The following is a 12,479-nucleotide window of genomic DNA, read 5'->3' as shown; positions in this document are numbered from 1 at the left end:
GCCGCTGATAGTTGGTGATCCCATCCCTGGCACTTGCTGGGGGTGAGGGGCACCACACAGTGAGGGTAGGCAGTGCTTTTTTCTTTGCATTCACACCTGCCAAATTCCACTCCCCCCCCAAAAAAGTGAGTAAATGAGAAATAAAAGGAAAGAGAAGTAGAATAATCTCATACTTAAGAGCTTAGACCCTGCTGACTTTCAGATGTTTACAGCCCAAAACCTTCCATCAGTGACTCAAAATGAAACAAGTGGATCTATCTTTATTACAAACACAGTACATACAGCCAACTCTGCAAGACTGTTATTTTGATGATATATTCTGAGAGTAAAAACAAAAACAACTGTATGCAAATATTATACTTGTTAGTAGGTTTGCTTTTCACAGAAACGTGGACTGGTGATCCTGAAACTACTTCATGTATGGCCTAGGACTGGGCAAATCATTGACCAAACTGAGGACAATGGAGCCAGACTTAGAGAAGAGAAGGAATGGAGAGTGAGCCCTGTGGAAAGAGATTAGAATTGTAGGTGTCCATATAAACAGACAGTTTTTCATGTATACCCTGGCAGGCGGACGCAGAGATGGATACGGATGTATGCAGACCCGTTTTCTAGCTCTGCCCATGGAGAAAGCCAAAAAGCAATGATGTTCCCACAGCAACCACACCCCTATAGCCAGATCTTGCTTTCTAAACAGCACCGTCTTACAGGCTAAGAAACCGCACTCCTGAGAGATACGACTGACTCCAGCTCAGTCACGGAAAGCACGAGATGAGCCCGGAGCAGTTTGTGGTGCCAGGAAGAAAGGAAGTGCCCGGAAAGGCTGGGGCATGCTTACAGGGCACAGGAGTCAGCTTCAGGACAATGAAGCCAGCTTCAGCTCCTAACGCCCGAATCTGGACAATGAAAGCAACAACAACAAAAAACCAAGAGTAGCCCTGGCCGGTTTGGCTCAGCGGTTAGAGCGTCGGCCTGCGGTCCAGAGAGACCCGGGTTCGGTTCCCGCTAGGGGCGCGTACCTCGGTTGCAGTTTGTCCCCGGCCCTGGTCGGTCGTGAGGGTGGCAGCCACTCGATGTGTTCCTTTCACATCGATGTTTCTCTCTCTCTCTCTGTTCCTCTCTCTCCCTCCCACTCTACCTGAACAAAAAATGGAAAAATGTTCTCGGGTGAGGATAAAAAAACAAAACAAAACAAAAAAAAACCAAGAGTAATGGATTATAACATGTGGAATAAAAATAAAATGTCTATACCAACGCAAATAATGAAATAAATGGAAAAAATGAGAAGGAAAGGTTCTTTCTTACAGTAGAAATCCAACGAATAAATGTAGAAGGAATAACAGAGATGGAAATATCATTTGGCAAATAGGACATAATTGTTTCAGAAAACATTCACTTGTGGATTCTAACATTACCGACAGGCAGCATGGTTACAAACAAGATACTTAGTCTCAAGGCATCTCCCCACAAGATACTATTTACAAAGGGGAAAACCGTAACTGGTGGAAACGGAGACACCAAGACACCACCTAAGCCGAGTGACTGTCAGCAATGGGGCAAAGTGAGAGCATGTGCCTACGGCCTAGATGCACCGAGAACACGATTTCGCTGGTGAGGCTTTCTTACCAAAATGCATAGCTTGACATTTTTTTTTTTTTATCCTCACCCGAGGACATTTTTCCATTTTTTGTTCAGATAGAGCGGGAGGGAGAGAGAGGAAGAAAGAGAGAGAGAGAGAAACATCGACGTGAAGGGACACATCGAGTGGCTGCCACCCGCACGACCAACCAGGGCCGGGGACAAACTGCAACCGAAGTACGTGCCCTTAGCGGGAACCGAACCCGGGTCTCTCTGTACCGCAGGCCGACGCTCCAACCGCTGAGCCAAACCGGCCAGGGCCATAGTTTAACATTATTAATCACGAGGAGACATCAGATAAACCCAAACTGACTCCGAGACTCCGAGAAGTCAAAGCAGGCTGCAAAACTGTTCAGGAGTAAAGAGGAAGAGGATAGCCGGACAGTCTGGGCTGGACCCTGCCCATCAACTCTGGCGGTAACGGAACAAAACCTGCGTCCTGGATGGTGGTTTGTATCACGTTCATTTCCGACTCTGCTAAACCAACTACTATAAGAGTCTGGGGGAGCCCTGGCCGATTTTGCTCAGTGGTTAGAGCGGTGACAGGCAGACCAAGGAGCCATGGGTTCAATTCCAGTCAAAGTCAGGTACCTTGGTTGCGGTTCAATCCACCGGGGACCTGCGGAGGCAGTCAGTCGACGAGTCTCTCTCACATCGATGTTTCTCTCTCTCTCCCTCCCGCTCTATCTGAAGATACAGGCAAAAATGTCCTCAATGTGTGTGTGAAGGGTTTGGGCCCTGGCTGGTGTGGCTCAGCGTGTCAGCCCGCAGACCAATGAGTCCCGGGTTCATTCCGGTCACGGGCACGGCCCTGGGTTTCGGTTTGTTCTGGCCACGGTCGGGTCCTGCGGGACGCAGCCAGTCCATGTGGCTCTGACTCAGCCATGTCTCTCCCTCTCCCTCCCTCCCTCCCACTCTATCTCAAAATAAGGAGAAAAATATCCTCCGGGGAGGAATAAAAATAACGAAGTAAATAAAGATGCGCTAACGCTTGGCCCCTGTGCCCCGTGGACTGAGTGTCACCCGTGGACTGAGTGTCACCCGTGGACTGAGAGGCGAGGGTCCGTCCCGGGTCAGGGCAGGTGCCTGGGCCGCGGGCTCCACCCCCAGGAGGGGCCTGCAGGACGCAGCCCACGGATGTTTCTCTCTCTCCCCCTTCCCCTCTCTCTGTCTCTAAAAAACGTCGACAAAAACATATTTTTAAAAAAAATGAAAATAAATAAAAAATAAGCTGACGAACAAAAGAGACGCAGAGACACGGACCAGGGAACAGAGCCGACCTCAGAGGGCGGGGTGGGAGGACTCACCCCCCGAGGACTGGCGCGCACATGCGCACAGCCCACGGACACGCGTGGGGGCGGGGCCAGGAGGGCGGCGGTCCTCCTCTCATCCACACGCGCGCGGCCACCACCCCGGAGCCCGGGGCCTGCGTCTGACGGGCGGGCGGGCGGGCGGGGACGCGAACCTGGCGCGGTCTGTCCGCCGGGACGGCGCGGGGTGGGGGCCCGCAGGCCGCGCAGGGTCTCAGTCTCGCGTCTTCCCAAGGGGAGCGACGAGGGGCCGCGAGCGAGGCCCTGGGGCCCGCGCCTCAGCCCGAGCGCCGGCCGAGAGCAACCTCCGGTCCCGCGGCGTTGCCATGACGACGGGAGTCCGCCCGCCGCGGTCCGGGCGCGCTCGGTGCAGCGCTCAGGGCCCGCCGGCCGGCAACGAGAGCCGGGCCCCGAGTTCCTCCTGCCCTGGGCGCCGTGCAAGGCCGGCCTGTGAGGCTTGGTCCGCGCGTGCGCCGCAGCGTGTGCGCGTTTGTCCCTGTGCGCAAGGACGAGTACACGCTGCAGAAAGAAACAAGCCCACCTCGGCGGGCAGCCGGTGCTTCCGGCCCCCGTCCCAGCGTCTGGGCGTCCCCTGGGGCTGGGGCCACAGCCGCCCGAGGGGACACAGAACGCGCTCAGCCCGCCTGGCGGTGGCACCGCGGAGCTCCGGGCAGTGATGGGCACCGCCGGCCGCCGGCTCCGGCGCACCCCTGCTCCAGCTCCTCCTGTCGCTCCGTCTTCGCCCCCCTGCCAGTGCTGGACGAACGTCCCAACCACCTAACCCTAAGAAAGTCTGCTCCAGTTACAGCTCCTGGAGAGTCCAGGAAGCATTAAACGTCAGAGGCAGCCAGGCCGGTGAGGCTCAGCGGTTGAGCGTCGGCCCTGCACCAAGAGGTCACCAGTTGGATTCCTGGTCAGGGCACATGCCCAGGTTGTGGGCCTGATCCCCAGTGGGAGGCATGCCGGAGGCGGCCAATCAATGTTCTCTCTCATTAATGTTTCTCTCTTTCCCTCTCCCTAAAAATCAATAATGGAAAAAAAAATTTTTTTTAATAAAAATAAATGTCAGAGGCAGATCAGGAAGCCAAGCCCCACGGGAAGTGGGTACAGTGAGCCACCACCGTGCAGAAACCACATGGAAACAGCCCTGCCTGACAAGAGCAGCTGGAGAGACAGAGCCCAGTTCAAATCCCAGCTCCCCGCCTGCCCCCTTACAGCTTTCTGGGACTGGGTTTGCTTCTCTATCGAATGGGGGTGACACCCTCCCTTCCCCGTTGCTTCAGGGGTCAGAAACATGAACGACAGGGTGCTGGTTCAGCCCTAGTGAAGGGGCCCCAGGTGTGTATAAAGAGCCCATAGGATGCGCCTATTTCAACAAGCAGAAAGCCTAACAACAAATATGAGCTCCTCCCCTCACCGTCTATGGCCCCTAACCCTGACCCACCCAACCCCAACATGAACACTGACCCTAGTGCTACAACCAAGGGTGACCCCAGGCACAGCATGGCCTCTCTTCCTGTGGGAAGAGCCAGCTCCCACTGCCCTCTTATAGGGACATGTGCCTTCCTGGCCCCTCCTCCCATCTTCCCGAGACCCCAGAACTGACCCTGTACCTGAGACCCGGCTGAGGCTTCCCGAGTGCCAGGGCCAGAAAGGTACACCTGTCTCCACACATCACACAGCCAGCAAATGGTGGAGGCTGCGAACAGGTCCTGCCAAGGGGCCATGCGCCCACCTTGTCACACCACACCTGGCTGGCCCCCATGCCCCTCTGAGGTCTGAAATCTTGTCTGGTTGGTCTCCCTGGGGCCCCTTATCCATGCCCCATAACCAGTAGCCCAGTAGATGACCATGGGGGACGAAGGCACATGCTGGTCCAAAGTTAGGCCCACAAAGCCCTCCAGGGCTCCCTCCTGGGACCACCAAGGCTCACCCATCAAGACACACAGTAACCCAAGTAGCCCAAAGTCTCAGCCCCCTCAGTGGCCCCCTGCATGTGTTTCTGGTCACTGACTGCTCCCCAGCCAGTATCTCCATGGGTCAGGCCCAGCTCAGACCCTCCACTCCACAACCCGGAATGCCCTCTGCTCACCTGCAAGGCAGGCGCCCCTCCTCCCTGTGGGAGGAGGGCCTTCGAGCTGTGTTCAGCCTGCTGCATCCCCATTGCTGCCCAATGGCTGATGGTGTGTCAATGTCCTGGGGACAGAACAAATGACCATAAATCTGGGGCCTTAAGACAACAGTTCTGGAGACCACAAGTCCAAAATCGAGGTGTCTGCGGGGCTGTGCTCCCACTGAAGGCCCTAGCTAGACTCCTTCCTGCCTCTTCCAGCTCCTGGGGGTTTCCTGGCGATCCCCGGTGTCCCTTGGCTTGTGGCCACATCGCTTCAATCTCTGCCTCCATCATCACATGGTCCTCCTGTGTGTCTTTCTTCACAAGGTGCTCTTTTTTATTTTTTTATCCTCACCTGAGGACACTTTTGCATTCATGTTCAGATAGAGCAAGAGGGAGAGGGGAAGGAAGAGAGAGAAACAAACATCTACGTGAGTCCTGGCCAGTTTGGCTCCGTGGTTAGAGCATCGGCCTGTGGACCAGAGAGACCCGGGTTTGGTTCCCGCTAAGGGCATGTACCTCGGTTGCAGTTTGTCCCCAGATCTGGTTGGGTCGTGTGGGTGGCAGCCACTCGATGTGTCTCTCTCATGTCGATGTTTGTCTCTCTCTTCCTTCCTCTCTGCCTCCCGCTCTGTCTCAAAATAAATGCAAAAATGCCCTAGCCAGTTTGGCTCAGCGGTTAGAGCAGCGGCCTGCAGTTCAGAGAGACCCGGGTTTGGTTCCCGCTAAGGGCATGTACCTCAGTTGCAGTTTGTCCCCAGACCTGATTGGGTTGTGCGGTGGCAGCCACTCGATGTGTCTCTCATGTCAATGTTTCTCTCTCTCTCTCTCCCACTCTATCTGAACAAAAAATGGAAAAATGTCCTCAGGTGAGGATTATAAATAAATAAATAAATGCAAAAATATCCTTGGGTGAGGATTAAAAAAAAGAAAAAGAAACATTGATGTGAGAGAGACACTGGCTGCCACCCACGTGACCCCAAACGGGGCCAGGGACAAACTGCAACCGATGCCCTTGGCGGGAACCAAACCCAGGTCTCTAGACCACGGGCCAACGCTCTAACCGCTGAGACTAACTGGACAGGGCAACAAGGTGCTCTTTTTACAAGGACACCAGTCATATTGGATTAGAGCTCACCCCACTCCAGTGTGACCTCATCTTAACCAGTTACATCAACAGTGAGGTCACGTCCCGAGGTCCTGGGGTTGGGACTGGGGCATGTCTCTCTGAGGCCACCATTCGACTCACTGCAGACCCGTTCTGACCACCCATGAGTCCAGGTCCTCCCTCTGACTGCTGGCCGTGGAGCTCACGGTGCTGGTACTGGGAACTGACCTCACAGTGGGAACCCCGCTGTAGCTCTCATGGGTCCCAAAGAACAGAGATCTGGGGCAGGAAGCCTGGGGGCGAGTGGGAGGAGCAGCCTGGGCACCCACTAGCGTGGCCTTGAGCAAATCACTTCCTTAGTTTAGAGAACGCCCTGCGTCAAGTCTGATGCAGCAACTTCTCCATCTTGACAGACCTGGGGGCAGGAAAGGCCAGGCTGACCCCTGCACCCTAGGGCCTCTGCCTGTGAAGATGCCCCCAGGGGGTGGGGGACACAGATGTCCGGGAAAAACAAACAAACAAACAAACAAACCCGGCAGAGTCCTGGGGAAATGGGACCCAGATGGGGGGCATACAGTGGAGATGCCCTCCCTCCGTGTGGGCCAGACCCTGGACGGCAGCCAGATAGTCCCTGCCTCCAAGAACAAGGGGTGCCCTCTGAATCAGGCAACAGACTGGCCCTCTTGGCCCCACAACCTGTAAGGGACCCTGGTGGAGGGAGGACAGTGCTCCTGAAAGGGACGAGGGGACTGGGGGGCTTCACAGAGCCGTTTCCCAGAGATCAAAGGCAGGGCTGTCGGGGTCCCACAAGGATCCAGAGAGAGATGTCCCGACAGTGGGCACCAAGTGGGGCACCTGGCCACATGGACCCCCACAGCTGTCTTTAAGGGGGGCTGGCATCCACCTTCTCTGCTGTCCTGCCCACTGCACAGAAGGAAGTCTTAAAGCGGAAGGTGACTCTGGAACTAGGGGTGCCATGTAACCCAATCCCCAGAGACCGTGAGGAGGAGGAAACCTAGGGGCGAAGCCAAGAGACACGCCCCATGTGGAAGCCCACCCTGGAGATGGCACCACTGTGAGGGACAAGGGAGGGGTGCCAGCGGTCAGCGGCTCGGGCCGAGCCCACCCCTCTGAGCTCCGGGGTGGCTCAGCAGAGCGCTCTGGGTGCTGACTCACGGGAGGGAGGGCTGTGGTCAGCACAGGAAGGTTGGGCAAGGCCTTGCCCTTCTCTGTAGGCTGGATGGGATGTGCAGAGCTTTGCATGAAACCCAGCCCCACTCCCAAGGTCCCCCTTGCCGAGGCCTGGCTGCCATCCTCCATCTGGCCTGGGGGATGGGGTGGTGGGTAGAGATGCCCATGCTCCACCTCTGGGCAGGGGTTGGAGTCATGACCTCTGTCCCCTGGGGCTGGGATGCTTCAAACTGAGACTAGGGGAACATCTAGGGGAGCTGGAGCTCCAAGTTCCACCAGGGAGGGGCCCAAGAGAGCAGAATCAAGGAACAAGGGACCCCCCTGGGTCTTACCTCAGCTAGTACCCAGTCCTGATGAGCATAACATCAGGGAGGGTTGTGCAAAGCAAGGATAAGTGCATCCGCTGGGTCACCAGACAGCCCACCCGAACAGATGAGACCTGAATGGTGGCCAAGGGAGAGAGGACAGAGGCCTGACCCCCGGGGCAGTTTGGGAGCCTTCCTCCAGCCACCGCCCAGGGCCAGGGACCAGTGCCTTGGCGCCAGGCGGGGCGCTGGCACCTGGGGGTGCTGTTTCCCAAACACTCCTTGCTCATCTGCATTCACTGAGCTCCCTGCTCTGTCCTGGAAGCTGCTCCAGGCACTTGGGCGCATGGGCTCTGCTCGCCTTGAGTGACCACGGCCCAGGGCATGAGGAGCTGCAGGGCCTGCTGGGCCTGGGTGTGGGAGTCCGGGGAGGGCAGGGGCCAGGTTTGGGTGGGGCCTTGAGGGGTCCTTGGGGAGCCTGAGCTGCAGGGAGTCTTGGGGTTGCCAGCGTGAGGATGGTTCGAGGGCCCTCAGAGTAGACGGGGCCACTCCCCAGATGGGGGTGGGTGTGGAGGTCGGAAGACGTGGGGAAGCCCGGGGAGCTGCAGGGGAGATCCTGGCGGAGGAGCCCCGGGGGCCCGGAGATGTACCCGGGGAGGAGGTGAGCGCCACCAGCCATGGGTCCTGACGTGAGGCCCAAGAGTTGGCCAGTGAGTGTTGGGGCTGGAGGCTTGAACAGGACTGTGGGGCAGCGTGTTTTTGCCAGGTGCCCCTGGGATGAGCCCCTCACTGAGCAGGGTCTTTGTGCGGTCAGGCTCCGCCAGCCTCCTCAGCACCCCCGGCCTGTGACGGGTGCCGGGCCTCACCTAGTGAGCAGGAATAGTCACAGGTACTGCATGGTTGCCTTGGGCCACATATGGGCCACCTGAGCAGGCCGGCAGAGACCATGTAGCCACCAGCTCTGTCCCCGGCCCTGTCTCAGAAGACTGTGGATGCTGGGGTCCCCCGCCCTTGGTGGGGCTTCTGGCCACCAGCCTTCATGGATTGCATCCTAGGTTCCTGCCTGGCCACCCCATGGCTTCTCTTTTTACTTTACTTTATTTTTCCTTATTAATTTGAGAGAGAGAGAGGAAGGGAGAGGGAGAAGGAGATAGAAACATCGATGAGAGAGAACATCGACGGGCCACCTCCCGCATGCCCCGCACTGGGGATCGGGCCCACAACCCGGGCATGTGTCCTGACCGGGAATGGAACTGGCGCCCTCTTGGTGCAGGGTCGACGCTCAACCACAGAGCCACACTGGCCCAGCACGCCCATGGCTTCTTAGCAACACCTCGCTCAGGCTCGGCCTTGGGGGGCAGACATCGGCAGGTGAGGCCGACGGGCACAGGGAGGCGGCGTCCCACAGTGGCTGCCTCTGAGCTGTGCAGTATCACTTCCCTGTGCCCACAGGACATGGAGGGAGGACAGGCCCGTGGGCAGCAGAGGAGCTTGGCTGGGGGCCTCCAGGAGGAGGCGAGGGGGCAACAGGCCGCAGGGCCTCGGGACCACAGCTAGAAGGGCAGCCAGCCCGGGCAGCCTGGAGGGGGCAGACCCAGGAGGCAGACAGGGAGGTTGGGCTCCTGCCAGGGGGCAGGACAAAGTGACAGTTCCAACCCCGACTCGTGCTGCCCATGTCCCAGCCCCACCCCAGGGCCTAGATGGGCAGAGGGAGCCCTCACAACCCCCACACGCTCCCCAGAGCTCGGGATGGGGCAGGGAGCCAGTGGAACAGGAGGAAGAGCATCTGGGGAGCTGGACCCAAAGGGCCCGGGCAGGGGAAGCCCAAAAGCCCAGGTCCAGTCCCTGTGCAGCCCCTAGCCCAGGACAGAGAGGGACTCATAGCTCCGCAGAACCAGTGGCTTCTAGACCGGCCAAGGCTCCAGGCACCCCATGCCCTTCGTGCCACAGAGAACTGCTCCCCCAGCACCCAGGCAAGCCTGCCCCCTTCCACGCCCATCGCTAAGGCCTCCTGCTTGAGGCTCAGGGGCTATGGGGGGCAAGGGGCTGGGGCAGGGCTTTGCTGCTCCAGGACTAGGAAGGGGAGGCCCAGGGCAGCTGCTGGCCCCACAGGGAGGCTCCTGCCTGGCACTGCCAAGGGGCCTACACACGGGGGCAGGTTGATCACACACACTTATTCCTGTGAGGCCTGGGACAGCTGGACAGCCGCGTGCGGAGGAAGTGGAAGTCAGCCCCCCTCACGCCACATACGGAAAACCCACCACATGGATCCACCTCCACCTAAGAGCTGAACTGTAGAACTCTTAGAAGAAAACACAGGGGCAAGTCTTCATGGCACCAGGTCATTGGATATGACACCAAGACACAGCAGCCGGAGAGGCAAAGATGGAGCTTTCGAGCAGGGCCCATGGGAGAGGGGGGGACAAAAACCCATGAAATGTCAGCAGATGTTGGCAGATCATGTATCTGAGAAGGGTCCAGAACATGTACCCTTAACCCTCAACAGAAAACACCAACAATCCAATTTTTAAAATGGGTAAAGGACTTGAATCGACGTGTCTCCAAAGAAGATACACGAACGGCCAACAAGCCCTTGGTAAGGGGCTCAGTGTCATCAGCCCTCAGGGAAATGCAGATCAGAACCACAAGCATGACATTCAAATAAGAGAATGGAAAAGGGACATGTGTTGTCTGGATACGGAGAAGCTGCAACCCTCCCTGCTGGTGGGCAGGTCAAATGGAGCAACCACAATGGAAAACAAGCTGCTAGTTCCTCAAAAGGTCAGAGAATGACCGTCTGACACAGCCTGGCTGTGTACCCACGGGAATGAAAACAGGTCCACACAGAAACTTTACAGGGATGTTTCTTTATAGCAGCGTTGTTCACGACAGCAACAAGGTGAAAATGGCCCTGGCCAGTGTGGCTCAGGTGGTTGGGCATCGTCCCGGGCACTGAAAGGTTCCGGTTCGATTCCTGGTCAGGGCACATACCCGGGTTTCAGGCTCGATCCTTTGGTAGGGGGTGTGCAGGAGGCAGCCCATTAATGTTTCTCTCCCTTTCCCTTCTCCTCTCTCAAAAGTTAAAAAAAAAAAAAAAAGAGTGAAAATGACCTAAATGTCCATCAACAGATGAATATAGTCCATGTCTACAGTAGAATATCTGTCATTCAGACACTGGAAAGAGACTAAAAGCTGCAACATGGATGAGACTTGAAAACATTGTGTTGAGTCAAAGGAGCCTATCACAAACGGCCACAGAGTACATGATTCCTTTTACTTTATTTCTTTTATTTATTGTTAATCCTCATCCCAGGATATTTTTTCCATTGATTGTCAGAGAGAGCAGGAAGGAGGGAGGGAGAGCGAGAGAGAGAAACATCGATGTGAGAGAGACACATAGATTGGTTGCCTCCTACACAACTCTCACTGGGGCCGTGGATCAAACCTGCAATCCAGGTACATGCCGTTGTCGGGGAATCAGACCCACAACCCTTCGTGGGGCATGGGCCAACACTCTAACCACTGATCCACACCAGCCAGGGCCATGATTCCTTTTATATGATACACTCAAAACAGGTGAATCCAGATACACAAAGCAGAGGATGGGGGTGGGGACAGGGAATGATTAATTAATGAGTATGACACCCCTAACCCTCCACCCAATACAGACATCCCCAAACTCCACTCTCGCCTCATGGCCATGCCTAGCACCCACCCTGGGCAGAGATGCCAGGTGAGTCAGGCCGAGCTGGGCAGGCGGGCTGGGGTCTGGCCTCTGCCCACAGCTGGGCTGGCAAAGCAGTTAATATGTTAGTTTTTCTGGGAGCTGGTTAATATGTTAGTTTTTCTGGGAGCCTGAAGAGATTTGAGGAAAAGGCCCTGCCAGGGGAGTGGTTGGAGACCCCTGACCCCGGAGCCAGGTCACCCCAGCTGGGCTGGGGAGGCTTCTCTGCCCTGGCTGGTTTCTCCAGCCTGGAGTCAGGGAAGTTGTGACCACAGAGGTGGAAGGAGAGAAGACCGGCTGTGACAGCTATGCACCAGGTCCCTAAGGAGAGCAGGGTCAGGAGCAGAAGTCATGGCTTGGTGGGAATGTCCGTCCCATGACTCAGCGTTCTTCACCTGACCTGGCCTGTTCTGCCCCACCCTGTCCACAGGGTGGTGGCAGCTGGTGCTGGGTGCACCACAGGCCTTGTGTCCAGTAGAGGGTTCCCAGGGCTTGAGGCTGGGGGTGTCAGCATGGCTCCACCAGGCCCCCTAGTTTCCCTGGTACCCAAGACCTGGCCCCCGGTAGGAACAGGTCTGTCCCACCACCCTCCCTGGGGTGCTGCGACCCTCAGAAGTTTATTCAGGTTTCTGATGACATTTCCGGAACTCTTCCATCTGGGCATACAGGCAGAATGGAGATCTCAGCCCACCCTGGCCCCTCTCCAGAGAGAAGGTGCATCCCAGGAGGTAGCGGGCACCCCAGAAACAGCAGCGGGCTGGGGAGGGTGGTGGGGGACAGCCCTGGATGCCCTCAGAGCACATCCCAGGGCCTGATGAGACCTGGGCAGTGACTTCCAACCACTGGAAGCAAGGACTTGCAAAGGAGGATGGGCCAACAGTAAAAGCAGAGGCCTCAGCAGACTTTATATCTCAGAAGGGAAAACGGGATGGCAGACTGGGGCCAGGGGGCCAGTTCTGTCCCGTCCTTTGCTGTGTGGGGGTGGGCCACCCACAGGCCCCTGGAGGGGTCATCTACCACTGATGCTCACTCTGCTCCCCACCCCTCCATTCTGGACCAGCTGGGATCTGTGACAAATCCCAGAATTACC

General features: G+C 57.0%; 1 protein-coding gene across 1 annotated transcript in view; it reads right to left on the bottom strand.

Annotated features, from left to right (window-relative positions):
- Nucleotides 1-2,379, bottom strand: part of CCDC57 (coiled-coil domain containing 57) — a 77,281-nt gene extending 74,902 nt beyond the window's left edge. Inside the window, exon 1 of the mRNA XM_036268393.1 lies at nt 2,230-2,379. The gene's annotated coding sequence lies outside the window, so the exon portion shown is untranslated. The remainder of the gene's footprint in view (nt 1-2,229) is intronic.
- Between the last annotated feature and the right edge of the window lie 10,100 nt (nt 2,380-12,479).

Source organism: Molossus molossus, unplaced genomic scaffold (genome assembly GCF_014108415.1).
Source record: "Molossus molossus isolate mMolMol1 unplaced genomic scaffold, mMolMol1.p scaffold_m16_p_19, whole genome shotgun sequence".
NCBI classification, from domain to species: domain Eukaryota; kingdom Metazoa; phylum Chordata; class Mammalia; order Chiroptera; family Molossidae; genus Molossus; species Molossus molossus.
This window is presented reverse-complemented; position numbering and strand designations above follow the sequence as displayed.